The following is a 23,875-nucleotide window of genomic DNA, read 5'->3' as shown; positions in this document are numbered from 1 at the left end:
TTAAAATGGTGTACACCATTCTGCTCAAATAGTGCATGCCTTGGAATTAGCTAATCTATAGAAGTGGAGTTATTAAATTACAATTCTGTGTCAGATGAGATATTTTATTAAGGGACCCATCTCATTAACATAAATAATACCTTCCAGGGTGAAAAGTATATAGCGAACTGCCATATCCTTTGGATGATTTCATCAGTGATGTGAACAAAGATATCATCAATGATGTCATCAGAGATGTCCACAGTGAAGTCATCAAGAATTCTTTTAACATCATGTGTAATGTAATTTGTGAGCTCTTATAGCCTTATAGCCCGCTGAAGCATGCTATACCGGCCATTAAAGGCTGCTCAAGAGTTAAAGGCCCGAGGTGAAGACAAGAGCCTTTAAAAGGGAGCGGGCCTTTATTGGCATAGCCCAGCTATGGAAGGCTATAATACTCCTAGACCATTCCGCCCCTAGAGGGCACAATGTTCTAATTAGTAAAACTAAGACCTCACAGAGCCCGAGTGGGTTACAATCCTCTCGAGCTCTGAGGCCTTTGTTCACTGCAACATCTGTGAAAGACACACATTGGAATGTTGGAGTTCCGGGCTTCTACTAGCCATTAGAAGCCCAGAGCTACTCCATTGCCACCAATGAAGTGCTCAACATTCCAATGTTCAAATTAGTAAAATAAAGGCCTCACAGAGCCCAAGGTGGTTAAAATCCCCTCAGGCTCTGTGTGGCCTTTGTTCACAGCATCAGCTGTAAAAGACACACATTGGAATGATGGAGCTCCGGGCTTCTATCAACCGTTAGAAGCCCAGAGCTACTCCATTGCCTCCAATGGAGTGTTCACCATTCCAATGTTCTAATAAGTAGCAAATGTCCGATGTTTTTGATCATATTCACCCAACTCCCTCACTAAGCACAGTTTTAGGTCATGCAAGGCATAAGGTTGCGCACAAGGCATGGCCTTTGACCAGCGCCTGCACCCAACCCCCTGCAGGAGGTCTAACTAACCATGGCTTCTGTGAGGGTCCTGCAGCATTACATGGGGGCCGAGCTGGGTTCTGATAGAGTACCACAGGGCCCACAGCACCATTATCGTTTTAGTTTGCCCCCACCCGCCCGCTTGTTTTCACTGTATCCCTGTGAACTTATAAGTCAGGGCACAGGGTCCACAGGAAGACCATTTGTGTTTTGGTAACAACTTTGGTACCATTTGAGGAATATGCAAAAATCTATATATATATTGTTAAGTTTAGGTCATTAAATATTGCAAAAGAAACCAAATTTACTTATTAAGTAAAGAACTGCAAAGCAAAACATGTCAATCTTACCTGCAAAGTAAAGACTCAAGAACCCATAATATGTAATGGGTGCACTGCCTGTTTGAGTCAAAGCTCACCTTTAGATTGGTGCATTGGGCACAAACAGTGACAGTGTGCTCTGCTACAATCAATACTCTGCCACAAGGGTAGCTGAGAACTCACACCTGTCCTAGGAACAGCACATTTTTTAAATACATTGTGGCTGATTGATGCTGCCAAGTCTTTCACTGTCCAGGCAGCATTCACCCGCACTTCAAATGGAGGCCAGAGATCCCCCTGCAAGTAACTGTAGTGAGCGACTCCACCTGCCTTCAGTTAATGGTACACTGACTGGCTGCCACCTCTTTGTGTGACTAGTCACTGTGTCTCCTAAGGGTCTATTTGCTTCTATCCCCTCATCGATAATACAAAGAGGCCACAGGGGCAAAGTTATGGCCTTATCTATATGAAGTCACACCCCTATGCAAATGAGAGAACCTCTCTAACTTTAGATAGCACTATCTGTATTACAGAAGGGGCACACAAGCATCTGCAACCCCTTCTTTAATTCTGTACTGCACTGAAGTGCTGAAATTGGGCACCCATTGCCATTTTACCCTCGCAATGCAGTCCCAGATCTAACTCCTATGATATTATAACTCCTAATGTAGAGCCTGTGAAGTCAAGATAAGATACGCCACAGACTGGCTTAAAACTGGTCAAGTCACTCCTCTTATGTAGAAACTTACAGCAGATACAGAGGATCTCAACAACTTTCATGCAGTTGTTAGCCTTCTGTTTCTTGTGAAGGTGATCCAAAGTTGTGTTGCAGCTCAGCTCTCATACTCCAACAATGATCTTTTTGATGAGTTCCAATCAAGCTTCAGACTAGCTGTCAGTACAGAAATGACATTGCTCCAGATTGTGGATGATGCCTTTTGTATCCTTGACTCCAGTAATCCTTGTCTCCTTGTGCTTCTCAATTTAACTGCTGTATTTTATACATTAAATCATGATACACTCATCAGGGTTCTCTACAAAGGTATGGAGATCAACAGTGTAGCTCTCAAATGTTTTTCTTTATTTTTCGAACCAGTCACAATAGATCAAAATTGACAACTGCCTATCCAGTCCAGTTGTTATAAAGTAGAGCATCCCTCAAGGTTCCATTGTGGTGCCTACAATTTTTAACATTCAAATAGAACCCTTCTGTGTTTCTCTCAAGAGTTCAGAGTTCCAATAGCATAACTATGCTGACAGTACATAAATCTATATCAAGATAACATCCTTCAATGATATTTAACCTCTTTCCCCTACACTGCATGCCGCTCAAGACTGGATGATGACTTATCATCTGAAACATATCCTCTAAAAAACTAAAGTTATACTTATTTCACCCAGTTGGTCTTGCCTGTCCAGTCCTGGATTGACGCTTGTGGAATTCTCGACCTGCAAACCGTTCACTATTGACAATCCTAAATGCATGGGAGTGGCTCAGAGTGGTCGTCCAGGTGTCTCAGGTGCAGACGTCAGATGACGGTGTAGATGTTGCTTGTTGAGGGGACCGGACAGAAGGCGGATGCGTAGCAGGTACATTGTGTGATAGAGGTTTGTGTCCTGTGAAAAGAGAGGTGTAATAATGGGTAGAAATTTCTTGGACCATATTGGAGGAATACGCCTCTTTTCCTGCGCAAATTGTGATACAATTTTGATCAGTTGTTCAGAGCTCATAACTTGATTTAATGGCGCTACAGAAATATCTCTCCTTTTCAACAAGGTGGTAAATCTTCAGTACAGTGGAGTTTAGGATTGAGTAATGCTAACGGGCCGTCATGTGGTGCGAGATATGAGCTGCAAGAACTGCAACAGCAAACTAGGGTGGATTTATGAGTTTGACACTGAAGATAGCCAGCAGTTTAAAGAAGACTGTGTGATTCTGGAAAGGGCTCGGGTCTGTGAGAGTTAAGGTTTTTAGGAGCATATGCTATTGGTTAATTCCTAAAGCATTTAGAAATGTGTCCTCTTGTCCTGAGTTTTTCTTAAACAAAACCTTAAAAAATTGACTTGCATACACCTTCACCTTAGCATCAGAATTGGATTAGTAATGAGAAGTGAGAAATTGTTTAAGTGTGTCAAAAAATGTTTTTCCTTCTACTCAACCACCATTATGACTTGTGGTGATCTTCCCTTATGATTAGCAGTCGCGGCTCTTGCAACGGTGAAGGGCGAGTTGGTGCGCTGGAGGGTTGGGGGGGGAATTAAATTAAGCATAAAAATAAAAAAAAACATACCAGGTCCACCGCTGCCTGAAGAATCGCGCTACTCCTCACCTCTGTCTGCCCTGCGCCAATCCTGATGCTGCTCAGAGCAGCGTTAGGATTGGCTGGGAGCGCCCAGGCAGGATGCTCCCAGGTACACTGGGAGACTGTGCACGCTCTCTCAAGCCCTGTGTACATGTGTGTTTGGCCAGCCCGAGATGGCCGGCCAAACATACATGCGCTCTGAAGGGGAGAGCTGAGCACTCCGCCTCATTGCTCGTCACCCCCATTGCCCGCCCAGTTTTTGTGGAAAAGGTTTGTAGCTGCCACTGCTGGCAGGTGCAATGCTCTTTCGCCCTTACGGAGGCGCCGCCCCTGGTGATTAGCTACGTTTGAAATATAAAGTCTTGTAAGTGTTGGGGCAAAAAATATGTTTTGTTTAGGCTGAGGTTGGTTCTATAAACCATCAATATATCAGCAAACAGAAAAGGTCTACATTTGTTTTCCATTTTATATAATGTTAATGTTTATTGTTTGTAATATGAAAGAGGTTTGAATTTGCCTTGAGAGCTGAAGGTCCAGTGTTGTAATGGCTTGTCCTGGCCATTGTACCATTGTCTTGTTGAGAATGATTGCTAGCTGGGATCCCATTTCTGTGTGTCATTCTTGGGCAAAGATATCCTCGTTCCTAGGTTTGTCATGTTTTTATGACTAGGAGGAAGATGCTGATTGGAAACTTCTTTTTGAACTTCAACAAAAGCTTGTTTTTATGTAACATATATGAAGTATAATAAAATAATGTAATTCATTGTATATTAAGGTGCTTGAAATTGTAGAGCTTGACTGTTGTGAACCATTTTACTGTCATTTTTCGGGAGATTTTTCAAATAAAATGGAATGTTCCGCCTATATGAGAGTCACTCTCGACAACAGGCTCATCTTGCAACAATATGGCCAGGTCTGTGCTACCAACTACTAATTCTGTGGGGAATTATGAAAACTCATCCCTCAGTTACAAAGGATAGGTACAAGGGCATGATAAATTGGAATGAGGAAGGTTTAATTAAAATTAGGCATGAGTGGAACTTTAACTATGCCAGAGTAATTGGAGTGATTTCAGAAATGTCCTGTTACACTTTTGAGACAAATTTACATGATTATACCTGTTATAATGTTATGAGTAATTTGACATGAAAATCCTAATGCTGCAAAACAGGAACAATAAGCTTAGCGCATGCAAGCAGGTTCATGTTCTGTTGCATTTAGCTCTATGCTCAGACCTCAAAATACATTCTGGGTTCCAATATGGATGCAAGGGTTCATTTTGCACTAAGAAAATAGTGCTAAATACTGAGCTAGCCTCCAGGTTTAATTCTACTTAGTCTCATGTAATTTTGCTAGAATCCTGCACTACGGAAAGGTATGTGAGTTACGATCAACCCTAATTAAAATGTATGGGCATTTTAATTAAATTAGAGTCACAGGCACAAGAATAAAACCAAAGCCCACACTTCCTTCCCTTACAATCAAGGACAGCATACACTTCCGTTTACTACAAGTTATCAAACGATTACTGAATATTTTACAGCTTGCACACCTTGCTTATTACGTACTGACAAAAGTTTTCAGTTTCAATTTTCTGATCATCCTGGGTCCAGTTCGATGAGTTCCTAAAATGACGCAGTCATTATAGATAGCATAAGGTATGCAATTTGTTGTATCTTATAAAGCAAACTGAGACCCCAAACAGTGCACACATAAAATTACCCCTCATAATGCTTTCTATTGTCATGCACTTCTAATGTTGTCATAATTACAGAACATGTCAGGTGATGCCGAGGCCTGATTTTGATGCAGTTAGTGTTTACTGCCATGAGATTGAATCGGTTGGGATTTACTGCATTTTTTAAACATGTTTTATGATTCTAGCACGTTTGAATATGTTAATCGGTGTTTGCTCAGATCCATGATGAAGTTGCAATTTGTATTGCTGTATGTATGTCTGTTTGTGGTAGCAACCCAAGTCAACCGGGTGTTGTACAGGATCTAAAGTAAAACAGTCAATGCGTGATTAGATGGGTAGCTGGTTTCTAGGAGCAATCATGACCATTACTGCAACATGATGTAGTGTGCTTTAAAGTGCTTTCCTAAATCTGTGCAGGTTAGGGGGAGTCCCAAAGGATATGGGAATGTTGTTCCAGATCCTGAGCGCATAGATAGAGAAGGACTGTTGCCACGCTGTTTCTTTTTTGCATACCTTTGTGTTCAGCCTGATGGTGACCTAGCTGAAGCTTGTTATCCAGATAGGCAGGTGTGCTGATTGTGATTGTGTTGAAAATGAAGCAATTGTTTTTGAAGCTGGTACGTGCTGGCAAGACAAGACATGGACTTCAATCAAGGTTGGGGTCGTATGGTCGATTTTCTTCAGGCCTGTGATGAGACTTGCAGGATTAGAGTGAGATGTGCTGCAGCATGCGTCCATTACTTATTGATGATGGCATTACTCCTAGTCCTATTTCCTCGCCTTCCTTCTTACCCAATCAGGTTACCTTGCCTCCAATAGACCTCTCCTTCTAAATATAAAAAACACCCCCACCCCACCTCCTTCTGTACATAAACCAGCCAACCAGACACTCACGTGTTCCATACAGGGAGGGCAGGAGGGACCTTGAAGGAAGGCAAGGGAGTAGGAGTGGGGGTAATGCCATTATCAATAAGTCCCGTCCCTCCCTTTACCTCATATGCCAGCAGGACCAGGGAACGTATCCATCAACTCAAGGTGGTTGTATGATTCTCCCCTTTCCTCGCAGGACTAAAATTTGCAAACAATTCATCCCCTTTCCAGAACGACTTCACCACATCCAAGTACCACAGCAAGATACGTCTCGCGTCCAAACAATGCAGCTTGCACTCCTCCTCAGCAGAGGGTTCGGGACAAAACTCAGGCAAAATCACTTCTTGACTGATATGAAAAGCCAATTTCACCTTAGGCACAAATAAATAGACCGGGACCAGAACGACCCTATCCAGAAATAACCTTACAAAAAGGATACTTACAAGATAAAGCACCCAATTTACCCAAGTGGCTAGCAGAAGTGATGACAACCAGAAAACAAGCTTTCAAAGTTGAGAGCTTCAAGTCAACCATATCAAGAGGCTCAAACAAGGACCAATCAAGACCTCCAAGATCAACTGTAAATTCCAACTAGGGAATGACTTCACTCTCCTAGAATAAAAGGTTTAACAGCCCTTGGAAAAACCGAGGCAACAGCCCAACCACATCCATCAAATTTCACCAAGAACCATGAAATGCATCAATGGTGACCCACTGAACCCTCAATGTAGTGACCAACAGACCCATGACAGCACCATCTTGCAAGAAATGCATAATCAGAAAAAGATTGGCCAAATGTGGATCCACCTGTTTCCCCGAACCCCAGACTGAAAACGCCTTCCAATGTCTACCATAAGAATGCAACATAGATGACCTCCTAGACTCCTGTAAAGTCACTGCCAAAGTTTCGGGGACCCCTAGACCAGCTAAACCTCTCCGTTCAGCCTCCATGCCATTATGTGCAACTTCCTCAAGGAGCCCAGGCGAAGAGCCAGAAAGAACAGTGGAGGAGGAACAACTGGAAGATCCCATTCTGAATTGCACCTCAACAACTCCAGAAAAGGGAACCAATTTGCAGAACAATCAATACAACCTGAGCTCTCCCTTTCCTGATCTGCACCAAAAATGCCCTTATCAACTGAGACTGAGGAACGACATAAACCAGACCCTGAGGGCAGTGACAAGTCAAGTCGTCCATTCCCCAAGCCAAAGGAAACCTTCCCCGGGAGCAAAACATCTGCACCTTGGCATTCTCCAGTGAAGCAAACAGGTCTAACACTGCCATTTTTGTTCCTTTTTTTTAAAAGAATGTTGGTCTGAATTCCTAAATTTGCTTCATTTCCTGCGCACATGCGCAGGTGTGTTGTTCAGCTGCAGAGGCCAGGAGAACTATTGCCCGTCTAAACATGGGGAAATGTACATGATAAAAAGGTATCTCCTTCAAGGCTACCCGTTGTGTGCTATCAAACCTACTGATGAAGACACAAACATTTAAATGAATTCGACGAAGCTGGACGCTCTCCGCTGCTGATTTGGACTTTCACTCTACAGTCAGCAACTCATCAGAAGCATGCAGGTACAGAGCACGAAGGAAATTGCTAAAGTCCAAAATAAGTATATATTATAAAATCGCACTGCCATCAAAATAGGTTTCTTAGGGAACAATTTTATGAATGTTGTTAGTTTACCCACCACATAATTTGTTTATAAATATAGTTTTATATTTATGAACTCACAACAGTTCCTTTCGAAATTCGTCCCCATTTACCTTCTGTCTGCATGAATGCACAAACATCTCAATTAGTTCAATGTACTCAGTAAAATACTCTTTTTCACTCATTTTCACTCGGAGTGTCCGAAGAGATTTCAGACATGAAGAATCACAAATCCTCTGGACGACTGTCCATGCTACACAAATGATACTGGTGCTGATTAAGGGGCATATTTACAAGAAAGTGGCATCCCGATGCTCCACTTTCTTGCATCGCCCCTGTCCCACCTAACGACCCATGGTTGCGCCGTATTTACAATACGGCGCACCATGGCAGTCGTTAGCACAATAGCATCAAAAAAATTTACGCTATTGAGGCGCTTTGCTGCACAAGCGAAAAAAAGTTTTAAGCTAGTGCAGCAAAGCACAGGGAGGTCCATTGAATAAAATGGGTGCGTCATTTTAACACTTACTCTGAGCAGGCATTAAAAATGACGGAAAAAACGGCGTAGTGAAATGTAAATTTCACTGTGCCATTTGTTTGGGTCTCCCTCCATACATTATGCCTGGCGCAGGCATAATGTGGCACAAGGTTTTACAAAGCTGCACAAAGCAAGCATTGCCCCACTCTGTAAATGTGGCGTGGGAGAAAGGCCTCCTTAGCATTAAAAAAGTAATGGTAGGGTGGCGCAAGGTGGCGCTAGGGGCTTATAAATATGGCACTAAGAGTGGCTATTTCTTTTACGATCCCTGTGCAAACTTCTGTTTCACAGGAATCAGAACTATAAGTGTGGTAATTACACATTTCCCACAATTTTCCTAGGTAAATTTAATCAGGTGAAGCCTGCTGAATTTTATGAGGGTAAAATGCCTCACAAATACCAGTTATATTAATTGTTAAATTAGTGCATGTGTTTAATGAGAATTTCTTACAATATTGATGTAATGGTTGCATTGTGCGTATGTTAATTAAACATTGTGTAAACCTAAAAAACGAAAAGATAGCTTTTCTGGACTGGTGTTTTCCTGTCACGGGGAAGGTGGGTGCACTAACTTTATAAAAGGCAGCAATTCTACAACTAGTGGTAACCTGCTGATGTAGATTACACTAGCAGGAAGTAATAGAGCAAATCATGTTGAATGATATTTACCACCAGTGGGAAGCTGCTGCTGTAGATTTCACTACCTGGACATCAAATAGCATATCATAGAGTGCATGATGTTTACCACCAGTGGTAATCTGCTGCATTAGATTTCACTACCTGGACGTAAAATAGCATATTGTAGAGAGCATAATATTTGCCACCAGTGGTATTCTCCTGCAGTAGATTTCACTACCTGGGTGTAAAATAGTGTATCGTAGAGCGCATGATATTTACCACCAGTGGTAATCTGCTGCATTAAATTTCACTACAGATGTAAAACAGTATATCGTAGAGCACATGATATTTACCACCAGCAGTAACCTGCTACAGTAGATTTCACTGCATGGACGTAAAATAGCATATCATAGAGCACATTATATTTACTACCAGTGGTAGTTTTTTTACTAACAGCAAGTAATTGAGCATATTCTAGAGGGGATGATATTCACTCTGCTGGAGTAGATTTCAATAGCTAGACGTAATAGAGCATATCTTATCACTGATGATATTTACCACCTAAGGTAACACCACCTGAGGTAACCTGCTAAAGTACATTTCACTAGCGGGACGTAAAAGACCAGATCATAAGAGTGGATAATATTTACCGCCAGTGATAGATAACTTGCTGGAGCGAATTTCGCTAGCTGGACCTAAAAGACCTACTATAGCGCGAATGATATTTACCACCAGCGATACGTTTACAACCCTATCCCGAATAAGGTCCAAGCTCGTTGGTTTCACTCTTGCATCAGAGTCTGATTGCCTTTGTAGCATCCCATGCATTCAACACTGCGGTCTTTTGACCTCACTCACCCTTGAGATGGAAGCGAAGCAGCGCTTAATACAAAGAGGCATCTAATGTTCTGTGGACTCGCTTAGTACCATTTAAGTATTTCAATGCAAGAAAAAACTATTGATCTACTACTGAGTGACAACAAAAGGAAGATAGATAAAAATGCTTTACCGTGGCAAATGAAGGTTAGGTCTCTTCAGACGTCTGTTGAAATAAGCAGGAAACCTTTTTACCTCCAAGGATGAATAGATAAAATGCAAAAGAAAGTGAACATTCTGAGTTGGGTCTGCTTCATTCTAAAATGTTCTCCTAAACTATTTTCCTGTAGGAACTGAAGAGTGCACAATCAAGAAGATTGTGGTCTCAATGCACGAAGTGGTTTTGTGGGTGTGAAGCCTGCAATTCACAAAGTTACAGGTTTTGTGACCACGAAGCACACAGTCACAATGTACTAAAGATGCTAGGTGAGTCAGAAAATTCTTTCCAACTTACAACAATGTCACCTGATTCCAGAATTCAAAGAGGAGGTGTCACCACATTTGTAAGTGTAAACAGTTGACAACTCAATGACACTTTAAACGGGCTGATAACCCATGTGTAAAGTGGAAGCTCTCCCTGTAGAAGAGCTTCCATCTTTAGAATGGTGGAGGGCAGCCTTGCAGAGGAGGAAGCAGACATTTTAATGCTCTCTCTGATGATATCCCCTGCAAGGCAAGGGCAGCATAGACATCAACTCCACCAGTAATCCCGGCCCCCTGATATACCTCTGTCAAAAAATTGTTGTCCAGAGATTTTCATTTTTTGGTTTGTGTTTTTGGATCATTAGAGAGGTAATTTAGCTTGGGTAGACTTTGCTGATCCAGGACGAGTATTTCTGGACAACATTTTAAAAAATGCCAGATGTGTTGCAGTGATGATTTAATATTTCAGTAATCATGAGACCTATATACTTCATTTTGGTGTGAAAACATAGGTTTGGGGGGGTCATGTAGTCTTATAGAAATAACTCCTCAGAGCAACCCTTCTGCCATTTTCAAAAATGTTGGCTATAATAGAGGAAGAAGAGACATATATAGAAATCAAACAACTAATAACATTTTTCTGTTCTTTTATGTATACACCAAACAATGTTTATCATCTGAATATGAAAAAATTGTGTTTATTACTCCTGTTTTAGACACATTTTCATAGTTCACTTTATTTATTTGTTTCAGCAATCAGTCCAGTCCATTCAATCATTCTTTGTCCGGCGTTTGCCACAGAATCACATAAAAGACACATTTACATTTACATTTACATACCCATAAAATTCTAATAGCTTTGCGATAAAACTAAAATATGTTACAGTAAGATTGAGCTAAAAAGGCAAATTTTAAAAATAGAATACCCTAAAAGAGAATACCCTTTCTTGCTCATTACCAGTAATTTGACTCAGAAGGTGTCCACAAAGCAGTTAATTAAAAACATCAACTATTTCATAACGTCTCCTAATAGCTAAAGCAGATCCGATAACATCTAAAATAGAGAGGCAGGATTTAATGGAAGGCAATTTTTGTATATGAGTCATAACTTCCTTGTAATGCCTAACCTTTGCCCTGTGCAACATTGGCAATATAAAATCTGATCTTGGATCAGCATACAATGTGCAAAATAATATAAAGTGTCTTGTGCTCTGCTTTCATTTTAAATCACAAGGGCATGGTGGCAACTCTCTGTGCCAGGTATCCTGTATGGGAAACACCAATCTAGAATGAATTAAACTTAGCCTGACCAAGGTTAGAAGGGGGCATAATGCTGAACTCTCGAACCAGGCTAAGTAGGGTTCCATGGCATCTATGGTTGAGATCTGGCAATATGGATCAAAGACGTCAAATTAAGCGCACCCTGAAGTCTCGAGGTCAAAATATGCTCTCTATAGTATGATTTTATGACTTCTTTTGCATTACTCGGTAAAGATTTGGGATCTGTGAACATAATTTCAAGCCCCAACTGTTGAAAAGACATTTTTAAATAAGACAACCATGGGATCCTATATGAGTGGGCCACTTGTCAACAGTCAAACAGACAGTCCTGTACCAAAGGAGCCTCTGGGTTTCGCCAGCATCTAATCCACAGTAGAATGGAGAAACAGCAATTGAATCCTCTAGGTACTGCAACCCCAGTTCCTCATGACATATAGGGGGTCATTCTGACCCCGGCGGTCATGGACCGCCGGGGCCAGGGTTGGCGGGAGCACCGCCAACAGGCTGGCGGTGCCCCGCAGGGCATTCTGACCGCGGCGGTTTGGCCGCGGTCAGAAGTGGAAAACCGGCGTTCTCCCGCCGGTTTTCCGCTGCCCAAATTAATCCTCCATGGCGGCGCAGCTCGCTGCGCCGCTATGGGGATTCTGACACCCCATACCGCCATCCTGTTCCTGGCGGTTCTCCCGCCAGGAACAGGATGGCGGTATGGGGTGTCGTGGGGCCCCTGGGGGCACTGCAGGGGCCCCCGTAAGAGGGCCCCACAAAGAATTTCAGTGTCTGCTCAGCAGACACTGAAATTCACGACGGGTGCAACTGCACCCGTCGCACCTTCCCACTCCGCCGGCTCCATTCGGAGCCGGCATCCTCGTGGGAAGGGTGTTTTCCACTGGGCTGGCGGGCGGCCTTTTGGCGGTCGCCCGCCAGCCCAGTGGAAAACCCAGAATCACCGCAGCGGTGTTATGACCGCGGAGCGGTGTTTTGGAGGGGGAACTCTGGCGGGCGGCCTCCGCCGCCCGTCAGGGTTAGAATCACCCCCATAATATTTGCTACATTTTTGGGTACCAATAGTAATCTATGTACAAATTTATTCTCAATATGTTGCAAGGAATCAACTTTGCCATGACTCCACAAACCCGCCCCGTACATGGCTGCCGTTAGACATTTGGTATTATAAAGAGTCACCATCTGTGGTATAGGTTTATGTCTTAATTTGCGGGCAAAACGGAAAATCGCCTCAATATTCCTTTCCAGCTGTTGGGACTTAAACTTCAGGTGGGAATTCCATAGGAGGGAGGAGTTTAGATGCGTGCCCAAATAACAGAAGTCCTTCACTTTATTAAGGGTTTGACCACCCATTCTAAATTGTTTAGACTTTGTACTCAAAGGGCCACATGTCATCACGTAAGATTTAGCAAAATTTACCTTCAAGTCAAGGTCCTGGCTGAAAAATAAAAAGAGGTCGAACAGGCCTTGAGGACCATTTGGAGTGCGTGAAATTAATACGGCATCATCTGCATATAATAGAACTGGAATCTGTCTCTGGCCCATCCTAGGGAAATCCTTCCCATGGCTAAATAAAAAATTGTAAAGCTCGTTTATGTATATAGTAGGAATAATAGAGGGGCTAGAATACATCCGTGTCTTACTCCTTGTTTGGAGGGAATTGGGCGAGTTCTCTCTCCATTTAATTAAGTTTAACAGCTTTGGGTCAACACCCAAGAAGTCCATTTTCTGCCAGAGCTTCCCTCTATTTACCAAATCAAAAGCACTGTAAAGGTCAATGAATGCCATATGAATGGTTCCTTTTTTAACTGTTACATATTTACTAAGGATGAGCTGTAGATTTAAAACCTAGTCTATTGTACTTAGAGATGGCCTGAAACCATACTCAATAGGGGAAAGGATATTTTCCTCTATTACCCACTCCTCCAATCGTGAAAGAATGACTCTTCCTAGAATTTTGATGTGGAATCTATAAGGGAGATCGACCTATAACACATTGGATCCTGCTTATTTCCTTTCTTAAAAATTGGAACTACAATGGCCATTTCCCAGGAAGGGGGGATATGGGACATTGTCGCACTTCTCAGAACATTTGTGATTAGAGGACCCCACAGGTGTGCAAGAGTTTTAAATAAATCACAGTGACTCCATCGGGCCCCGGCACTTTCCCTGCCTTGTAACGATTTATTTGGGTTTGGGCCATCGGTCCCTACATGGGGTTGTTCATTTTTCTCCTCAAAGACCCTTTCACAGTGTTGTACCCAGACATACTCCGGTATCAAACAGACATCCCGTTCAATGTTTTGCTCAGAGAAATAATAGTGGTTTACCTACCATCCCCCAAAACATAGAGGTATGCTTCGGTTGAGTAGATCCATAAGATCAGACCAAGCCTTATTTTTAATTTCAGTTTTACTCTCTTCTGGTGCTGCTTTTTACTGGCTCATGGCCCTTTTAATTAGAACACAAGAGCGTGGAACTTCTTTTAGGACTTTTTAAAGATTTAGGTGGGCAGCCGTACATGCAGAATTAAATCGACGCTGTGCTGCTGAAGGCGGTTTCGTTCTGTCAAAAACCAAGGCCATGGAGATGGCAATGCATAATTGCTCATATTCCTGCACTATAAGCTCACTATTTGGTCTAGTAGATTCCAGCTTCTCTTTAATAAATTTCTGATTAAAACCAAATTGGTCCACCTTTTCCCATCTAATGCGCGTGCCCATATTTCTATTGAAAATTAAGTTGCCACTCCTGTCCCTTTTCTTAGTACCTAATTCGTTATTATAAGCTAAATTATTACATAAAGGATTATGATCACTGGCACAATGGGGGATTTTCTTAAAATCGAGAATTAGTTAAGAGTCGGCAGAACTAATAAGGATAAAATCTATAAAGCTTCCTTTGGAGTTTCCTGTGAATGTTGGGATTTTCTGTGTGAGTTGTAAGTTTACCTCACTGGTAAACATAAGATCAGATTTATTAATAAAATAATTCAGCGCATCCCCTGCTTTTGAGTGTCTAAATTGGGTTGATATTTCACGGCCCTCTGAAACAAAACTTCACCATTTTGTGTCTGCTACATGACATAAAGACAAATTAAAATCTCCTACCCAAAGCATAATTACATCGTTATCTTGAGCCTGGTAGAGGAATCAAGAAAGTCTGTTACATCCTCAAGAATTTTCTTTAGGGAACTATAAGGGGCATTATTATAAAAGTTTATTTAAAGGATAGCTTTACTCCCCGCAATCATTAATAAAACAATCATGAAATAAGGAGTGGTGCATTTTAATGATGCCCTTGTCCTGTGTAAATTCAGTGAGACGACGACTGCAAGACCCCCACTGGCCGTTACTGCTGTAGATGGAATCAACGGTTAGTGTAGGGTTTGAAAACCATCTACTGTAGATACAAGGGGTCAGTGGACCAGGTCTCCTTAAGACAAATATTATCATAAGAGGACATTAAATTTAGCCAATCTGAGTTTTGTAATTTAGGCTGGACTCCTGCAATGTTCCATCTAATTAAGGATAAAGATTTGGTACTTGTTCTGGGGTTTGTCTCTTCCAGTAAATTGGGCAAAGCAAGGACCCGGGATGGCAGATTCAGGGCAGTCATCTCTCCATATCGGGTACTTAATTCTTGAGTTACTTCTCCTAAATTCCCCAAGGCTTCCCTGCCATGTGGGGGGTTCTTCGCCAATCAGTAATTTTCATCCAATGAGTTCAATGGCTCATAACGATTCGCAGTAGGAACATTGACCTGTACTAGAGGATTCGGCTTATTTTGTAGTACCTTTGACCCAGCTGAGGATAGAACAGATGGGTCATAAAAATGGCTAAGTGGATACACCTTGATCCCTCCTTTTGACCCTATTAGGTGGCTCAAAATCCCCACCAAACATCTTACCAGCCTAGGGTCTTTGGAGTTTAGCACAACACAGTCTCCCTCTGCAGATTTCCTCGAGGGGCCAACCCAGTTCACTCTGTGAGTAAAAAGTGTCATGTTGTTTAGGTCCACAGGATAACTTGATTTGTCCCTCAGCCAGTGTGCGGATTTTCTTATCAGGGAAGTTTTATCCTCTTTAGTGTCCTCTATCAGAGGGTGCACGTTTTCCATTACCAGAACGAACGGCTGGCTTTCAGGAGGTAGGTGCAAAACACCTTCTGAGTTAGCATTTCTAGTGAAAAGAGGAGGGTTTTTTTGGGACCCAGAATAAGACTGGGTCTGATTTCCTAGAGTACAGGATTGGTCTGGTTGATTAATCTGGGAACAGGCACAAAAACGAGCTGTGTGTAAACCTGGCACTCGGGAGCTTGGGATGTGCCTATTGATTTCTGCTCCTGAAGAGACTTCCAGACTGTGCGTGTCACCTCGCAGGGGTAACTCTGGGATGGTTGACTTCCCACATATTAATGGCACAGGGTTGATTGTCTTTGGGACTACACTAGCCAGGTTTGCATGCAAGCATTCCTTTTTTTCAGAAATCAGTTTGTTAAGTTTCTCCTCCAGAGTTAAACAAAACTCTTTTAATATATAGTTAATTTTATCGCAAAAAGCATTAAAAATACCTTTTCCCTTTTCAAAACCCTTCAGCATATCCTCAATCACTGGGGCATCCGTAGTTTCCTTTATAAGTGTATGAGTAGTGCGACCCTTTTTCCCTGTAGTCAGCTGCTTTTTTGCTCCCACCCTTCTTTTCTTCAGTGGCGGGGAAGCCACGGGGGAGAGATCTGTTGTTGAAGGCTTCGATAGATCCCTTATTGGGCTCCCATCCTGCAAGGTGGCATATGAAGGGTGAACTTTTGATCCGTCTTGAGGGGGATCTCTAACCTGTGAATTCTGCTGTAAGGGCTCTGGTGCAGAGGACTTAATTAAAACTTGAGGTTCCAGTGGAGGCTTCTGTGACAATTTCTGCACCACCCCAATCCTGACCTCAGCTTGCTCTAGTTCAGACTCTATGACCCCCATGACAGAAGATAGATAGTTTGTAATGGACGGTTGGGCAGAAAGACCTGGGCTACTTTTCTCATTTTGCACAATTGTCTTTCTCTTCTGCATTTTGAATTATAATACTCATGTGCTTTATTTTGCCCCACGTGGGGGGGAACAGCCCAAAAAGCAAGTAGGGAAGAAAGGGGGCCTGGCCCAGCCTCTTCTGGCTGATGATGGACGAAGACGGTCCGGTCTGCTTTGCGGGACTGCAGCGCAGGTTTTATAGCCGCCGAGAATCCCACCGCCTCCACTCCTGTTGTGTAGTCTGTTTTGGCAATTACTCATGGTACATTTGCAGAATATTGAACATTTGAGAAAAGCATATCGTCAGGGAGATCTTTTCGTAGCACAGGTTTTGCAAGGATATGTATGTGTAAGTTCTGTGGGTTGAGGCTGTAAAAATTTCGTAGGTTTTAGCACCCTATCTTCCCAACCAAATTCACACTGATTTTTCTCTACATATGAATGATTCAAACCATTTACACATCTTCTGATCAAGTAGAACACCCTTTTAATGTATCCACACACAGAATATGTCAGTGGAAGGTCACTTAGCGGGACTGATCTCTTGAACTCACTGTACTGAAGATTGTCAAATGTGTGACAGTCATAAATTGTTTTCCACACATCTACAAAGTATTTTTCGATGTCTTTAAAGTCACATTCTTCATCTGTCTCAGAAAATCCTTTAAAAAAGTTCACAGGCTGCTCATAGTGTCATCACTCGTGAGAGTATGTGCTTTGATAAGAACACTGGGCATCTCTGGGTCAGGTTTCTTGTACAGAATATGCAGTGGGATTAAGGGCCATATGTACGAAAGCTTTTTCCCATAGATACAGAATGGGTAAAATCTTTTCGTACATCTGGCCCTAAGTGTCTTTTCTCGCCTGTTCCATAACTTATTCATAACTCTGACAATCCTTGACTTATGAACACTGCAACAAATCTAAGTAGCACAATAATAACATCTGTGTCATTTGACAATACAATAACTCGATTGAAACCATTTTGAACAGCTCACTCAACATGTGGCACAACACAAAGGTCAGCTTCTTCCAATTTGCTGTTAAGTTCTTGAACAATATGGCTCATACCTGTTGAATATGTCTTTGCAGGCACCAACTCCTCTTAGACAAATATTCAACTTGCAATAATTCGAAATTCAAAGTTCACTGAAGCATCAGGAATGTTTTGGTGACTTAATATCTCCAAGGTCATCTTATTTGATGTTGATGACCAGAATTTATCAAGTTGCACAGGTATAGGTGTTGAATTTGTGATGCAGGCAAGGTCAATTGTTCCACTTGTAGACATTCGTCTAATTCTCTCACATTCTTTGACAGATAGTTCAAGATAACTGTCAAAGACAATTTGCAGTTCTTGCAAGGTGCACACTGACTTTGATATCCGTAGAACAGTCTGAAGGACCTTTCTGAAGTTTTGCATGGATGAAATCTTGACCATTCACAATTGTGACATATGGTCCACAACAGCAGCAGTTTTCAGTGAGATCACCTTTTCGATTTGAAATTCTTCAGGTGAAAGTTTTTTTTCAAGCTCTTGTACAAGTTTGTTCTTCACTAGTTTGGTGTAAGCATCTCCATCAAATAATGTGTTTGTTGGAAGAAGATCATGCAACAGAATGTCCTTGACAAATTCACCCCTTTCTTTTGCTACATCCATTTCTCTATGTGCCTGCGAAAGTTGTTTTTTTTGTAACCTGTTTTGTAGTGGCTGATTGGACGAAGCTCCTACTATGGCAACTAAAGAGTGGAAGTTTAGCTTTAGTGGTTATGCCAAACTGCTTTTTCTCTGTCAATGCAAATCTCTCCAGGTTCAGTTCTGTGTATACGTTCGATCCATGTTCCAGGACATCAAGCAGACATGTCTTTATATTATTATCCATATATGTTTTGGTCACAGAGTTCTGTAGTCGCACATGCTCAGTCATTTCAAAGGGGTTTCTTTTCTGCTGCATGAAATGAAGATGGCTGTTAACATGTTTATTAAAAGGTGGTAATCTGCTGCAATAGATTTCACTACCGACGTAAAACAATATATCGTAGAGCCCGTGATATTTACTACCAGTGGTAATGTGCTGCAGTGGATTTCACTATCGGCATAAAACAGTATATCTTAGAGCACATTATATTTACCACCAGCAGTAATCTGCTGCAGTAGATTTCACTACATGGACGTAAAATAGAATATCGTAGAGCGCATGATATTTACTACCAATGGTAATTTCACTAGCAGCAAGTAATAGAGCATATTATAGAGCGGATGATATTCACTCTGCTGGAGTAGATTTCACTAGCTGGATGTAATAGAGCAAATGATATCACTGATGATATTTACCACCTGAGGTAACACCACCTGAGGTAACCTGCCAAAGTACATTTCACTAGCGGGACGTAAAAGACCATATCATAAGAGTGGATAATATTTACTGCCAGTGATAGATAACCTGCTGGAGTGAATTTCACTAGCTGGACCTAAAAAAGCATATTATAGCGCAAATTATATTTACCACCAGCGATACGTTTACAACCCTATCCCGAATAAGGTCCAAGCTCGTTGGTTTCACTCTTGCATCAGAGTCTGATTGAGTTTATAGTATCCCATGCATTCAACACTGTGGTCTTTTGACCTCACTCACCCTTGAGATGGAAGCGAAGCAGCGCTTAATAGAAAGAGGCATCTAATGTTCTGTGGACTCACTTAGTACCATCTAAGTATTTCAATGCAAGGCAAAACTATTGATCTAGTACTGAGTGACAAAAAAAAGTAGATAGATGAAAATGCTTTACCGTGGCAAATGAAGGTTAGGCCTCTTCAGATGTCTGTTGAAATAAGCAGGAAACCTTTTTACCTCTAAAGACGAATAGATAAGATGAAGAAAGAAAGTGAACATTCTGAGTTGGGTCTGCTTCATTCTAAAATGTTCTCCTAAGCTATTTTCCTGTAGGAGCTGAAGAGTGCAGAATCAATAAGATTGTGGTCTCAATGTACGAAGTGGTTTTGTGGGTGTGAAGCCTGCAATTCACAAAGTTACAGGTGTTGTGACCACAAAGCACACAGTCACAATGTACTAAAGATGCTAGGTGAGTCAGATTCCAGAATTCAAAGAGGAGGTGTCACCACATTTGTAATTGTAAACAGGTGACAACTCAATGACACTTTAAATGGGCTGATAACCCATGTGTAAAGTGGAAGCTCTCCCTGTAGAAGAGCTTCCATCTTTTGAATAGTGGAGGGCAGCCTTGCAGAGGAGGAAGCAGATATTGTAATGCTCTCTCTGATGTCATTCCCTGTAAGGCCAGGGCAGCAGAGACATCAGCTCCACCAATAATCCAGGCCCCCTGATATTCCTCTGTCAAAACATTGTTGCCCAGAGATTTTCATTTTTGATTTGTATTTTTGGATCATTAGAGAAGTAATTCAGTTTGGGTAGACATTGCTGATCCCGGCTGAGTATTTCTGGATGACATTTTTAAAAATGCCAGATGTGTTGCAGTGATGATGTAATATTTCAGGAATCATGAGACCTATATGCCTCATTTTGGTGTCAAAACATAGGTATGGGGGGGTCAAGTAGTCTTATAGAGATAGAAAATAACTCCTCAGAGCAACCCTTCTTCCATTTTCAAAAGTGTTGGCTATAGTAGAGGAAAGAGACATATATAGAAATGAAACAAATAACATTTTTAAAACAAATTTTATGTATACACCAAACAATGCTTATCATCAGGATATGAAAAAAAGTAATGTTTATCACTCCTGTTTTAGGCACATTTTCATAGTTCACTTAATTTATTTGTTTCGGCAATCGCTGGTGGTACATTTGCAGAATGTTCAACATTTGAGAAGAGCATATCGACAGGGATCTCTTTTTGTAGGACAGGTTTTGCAAGTACATGTTTCTGTAAATTCGGTGGGTAGATGCTTTAAAAATGTTGTAGGTGTTAGCACCCCATCTTCCCAACCAAATTCACACTGATCTTTCTCTACATATGAATGATCCAAAACATTTACACATCTTCTGATTAAGTAGACCACTCTTTTAATGTATCCACGCAGAATATGATGTCGGTGGAAGGTCACTTAGTGGGACTGATCTCTTAAACTCACTGTACTGAAGATCGTGAACAAAATATATATTTTTTGCACTAAAATTGAGTGGCATACATTTTCATTTTTCCTTCCCTGTACCGTGTTACAGATGGCAGTGCTCTACCGGAAAAAGGTTGGCAGCCATTGCACGCCTTTCAGTATCATGACCCTCAGTATTAGTGGCCAGTTAGTTAATGGAAGCCAGAACCATATCTCCTCTGTTTAGATTGACTGGCTTATTAAGAGTTGATCCCTGAGGGTCCACTAAGGAAAAGGGAATAACCAATAAAATATGATTTAAGGCATCAAGTTCCCATGATTATTCCCCATTTTGCACAGATGTTTACAGATGGCTTCCAGCTGCTTTGAACAGCCGGAGGAGACTTTGTAGCCTGCAGTGTGTCTGCATTACTGGAAATCCCAATGAGCCTGGTAACTCCAGTTTCCTCTTAAAGAGGGTCTATGGATGTTGATGGCTGTTAAGCAGTTAGGGTTTTTTCAGTGGTAGAACTGGTGCTGGTGCTCCTGTCAGGAGAATAATGGCCCAATTTAGATGTTGGTGGTAATGGTCCTGCTGTCAAATTTTCGCCGGCAAACCCACCCACCGCTGTGACGGTCTGTTTGCTGTATTTAGACGTCAGCAGGAGCATAGGCGAAAGACTGCCGACAGTCCATCGTCATCTCCAGGAATCTTTTCGCGCATCAATGGCACCTTAGGCATAAGCGACTGACAGTGGGACTCCTACCTCTTTTACCACTGGTCCAATCACAATGTGCAGTCCCGCCGATGCAACTGTGTTGGCTAAACCTCCACACCCAGGTTGGCAGATTGGCAGCTATATAAACACAAAACACACAGTGTGAACGCTTTTCATGTATCCTGTCACCATGAACCCACTGCAACCAGTTTTCCTGTTGCTCCAGGGCCAGGTCCAAGATGGAAATCAAACCTGTTGTTGCGTAACCAAAGGTAAGTCATGGGCATTCCTGTTCTTCTCAGAGTTGTAGCTTCACAGTAACAGTGGACTTGAGCATGGCTCAATAATTTGTATAAACACCTTTTGCACAGTGTTGAAGTGTGTAATGTAGAAACCTGAAAATGTATCAGAACAGACCTCAAGATATAGGTAGTACCCACCAATTTTGTACGCACTGCAACATGGCAATGGAAACCTACACAAAAAGTCTCAACAATCACAAATATAAAATTTGTCCATAAAGGTGTGTACAAGAATGTACCCAAAAGATGTTAAGTATCAACCGAAACAGTATCCCCAATTTGAACCAAACAATGTCATGATAATGTACAATTACACTACAACATGCTGCAGGTTGGTGTACACAGAATGTAACACAACATGCACTGGTGACCTGTAAATATATCAGAGATGTATGAAGGTCTCATGTCCCGTTGGTGTGTGCAATATATCACAAACATAATATCACATTCAACTGTAAAGTGCCAGGTCATCTGTGTAATGCATATGTTCATATGCATATTATTAACATATCATGGTAAAATAAACACACATGCATTCTCCACTCACAAAAACAGAAACACATATAATTTTGGTGTAAGTGTCCAGTAACATATGAATGCCTGCTCCAAAATTAATATGCCCATCACTAATGTACAACTAACACATACAGCTTATGAGAGTACGTGCGTGGCTCACAAATACACAGAAATAACATCCGCAGCAAACAATTAGTAACAATTGAATAATAAGACCAGGACAAAGGTATTCCCAAAATACAATACTTTACACAATGAGATTAGTCACTCAATGATACGTCACACGTCCATCCAGTGTGGAAAATTAATGTCACAGCCCATGTGGGCCACAATGGCTTTCAGGCCCATCACTTGCTCCCCAAGTTCATTACCAGAATAAACCTCCTCTAGAAGGGGCATCTAAGGGGCCAGAGAGCAGGCACCTCAATGATCTTGGGGTGGGGTGGGGTGGGATTTGGGAGGGGTGAGTTTGGGATGGGTGGGTTTGGTAGGGGTGGTTTGGAATTTGGAAGGGATTTGGGAAATGGAAAGGGTCAGGGCCAGGGCAAAAAGAAGGTATTCTTTGGGAAAATGGATAGGGTGGTTGAGAGGGAGTCTGGGTTGGGAGGTAGAGGTAGGGGCTGTGTCTGTTGTGCATGTGTCTGTTGAAGGTGTGGGTACTGAGGGTCTGCTGCATGTGCTGTATCTTAGATTTGTGCCCTTTATTGATTGTCTGTTGGGTGGGTGAGTGTGGGCATTTGTGTTGTGTGTGTCTCTGTGTAGATGTGTCTGTTTTGGTTGTGATGTTTGTTGCTGTGATGTCTGTGGATGTGCTGGTGCATGAATGTGTGGTGGTGGGTGTGATGACTGGGGGTGTGCATGTGGTCTGTGTGGGTGTTGCTGTAGTGGTGGGTGTTGTGTCTGTGGGTGTGCTGGGGGAGGTGTGCTATGTAGTGGTGGGTGTACTGACTGGGGGTGTGACTGTGGTGGTGATGGTGTGTGTGGTGTCTGCACGTGTGTATCTGTGCTTATGTGTTTTGATGTGTTGCTTCTGGGTGCGTTTTTTATATTTTAATGTATGTGTATGCTTTGGACAGGGCTGGGGTGAGGGATTTCGGTTTGGGAAGGGGTGGAAGTCTGGGCATGTGGTTGGGGTGGGTGGGAGGCTGCGGCCAATGAGGAGGCCAGACCCTGGAATTACTGCTGCAGGCCAGACATGACACTGTGAATGCCATCTAGGGAAGCCAGCATCTGGGTGTTCAAGCCAGCCCCTGGATGGCATTTAACAGTGTAGTCTGGCCTACAGCGATTGTCCTTAAAAGATCAACAGCCTCCTCAGTGAGCGCAGCCTGGGACACTGGGGCAGTGGCAGAGACGCCTGCAGCAAAGGTGACACTGCCCCTTCGACGGAGGTGGCTATGGCCAAGTTGGGGGGGTGGAGATTGGAAAGCAGGAGGCGGACGAAGATGCAGGTGTCACAGTCTCTCCAGGGTCCGCCCCCCTTAGGGACTGGTCTTCATTAGAGGCCTCTGAGAAAGATGTTGAATTACTCATAGCCTCCTGGCCAGTCCCCTCACCCTCTGTGCCACTGGGTCTCTCAGTGTCTGTGATGTCCACACCCGATACCCAGTGGGCAACTTCATCCCTGTCACCTTCGCCTTGCCCTGTTGATGCTGAAACAAAAGATACAACAGTTATAGGGGGTCATTACAA

At 42.4% G+C, this 23,875-nt stretch overlaps 1 pseudogene; it reads left to right on the top strand.

The window, feature by feature from the left end:
* Positions 1 to 2,931: 2,931 nt before the first annotated feature.
* On the top strand, positions 2,932 to 3,294 carry LOC138286750 (protein yippee-like 5 pseudogene; annotated as a pseudogene).
* The last annotated feature ends 20,581 nt before the right edge of the window (positions 3,295 to 23,875 follow it).

Source organism: Pleurodeles waltl, chromosome 3_2 (assembly GCF_031143425.1).
Source record: "Pleurodeles waltl isolate 20211129_DDA chromosome 3_2, aPleWal1.hap1.20221129, whole genome shotgun sequence".
Taxonomy (NCBI): Eukaryota; Metazoa; Chordata; class Amphibia; order Caudata; family Salamandridae; genus Pleurodeles; species Pleurodeles waltl.
This window is presented reverse-complemented; position numbering and strand designations above follow the sequence as displayed.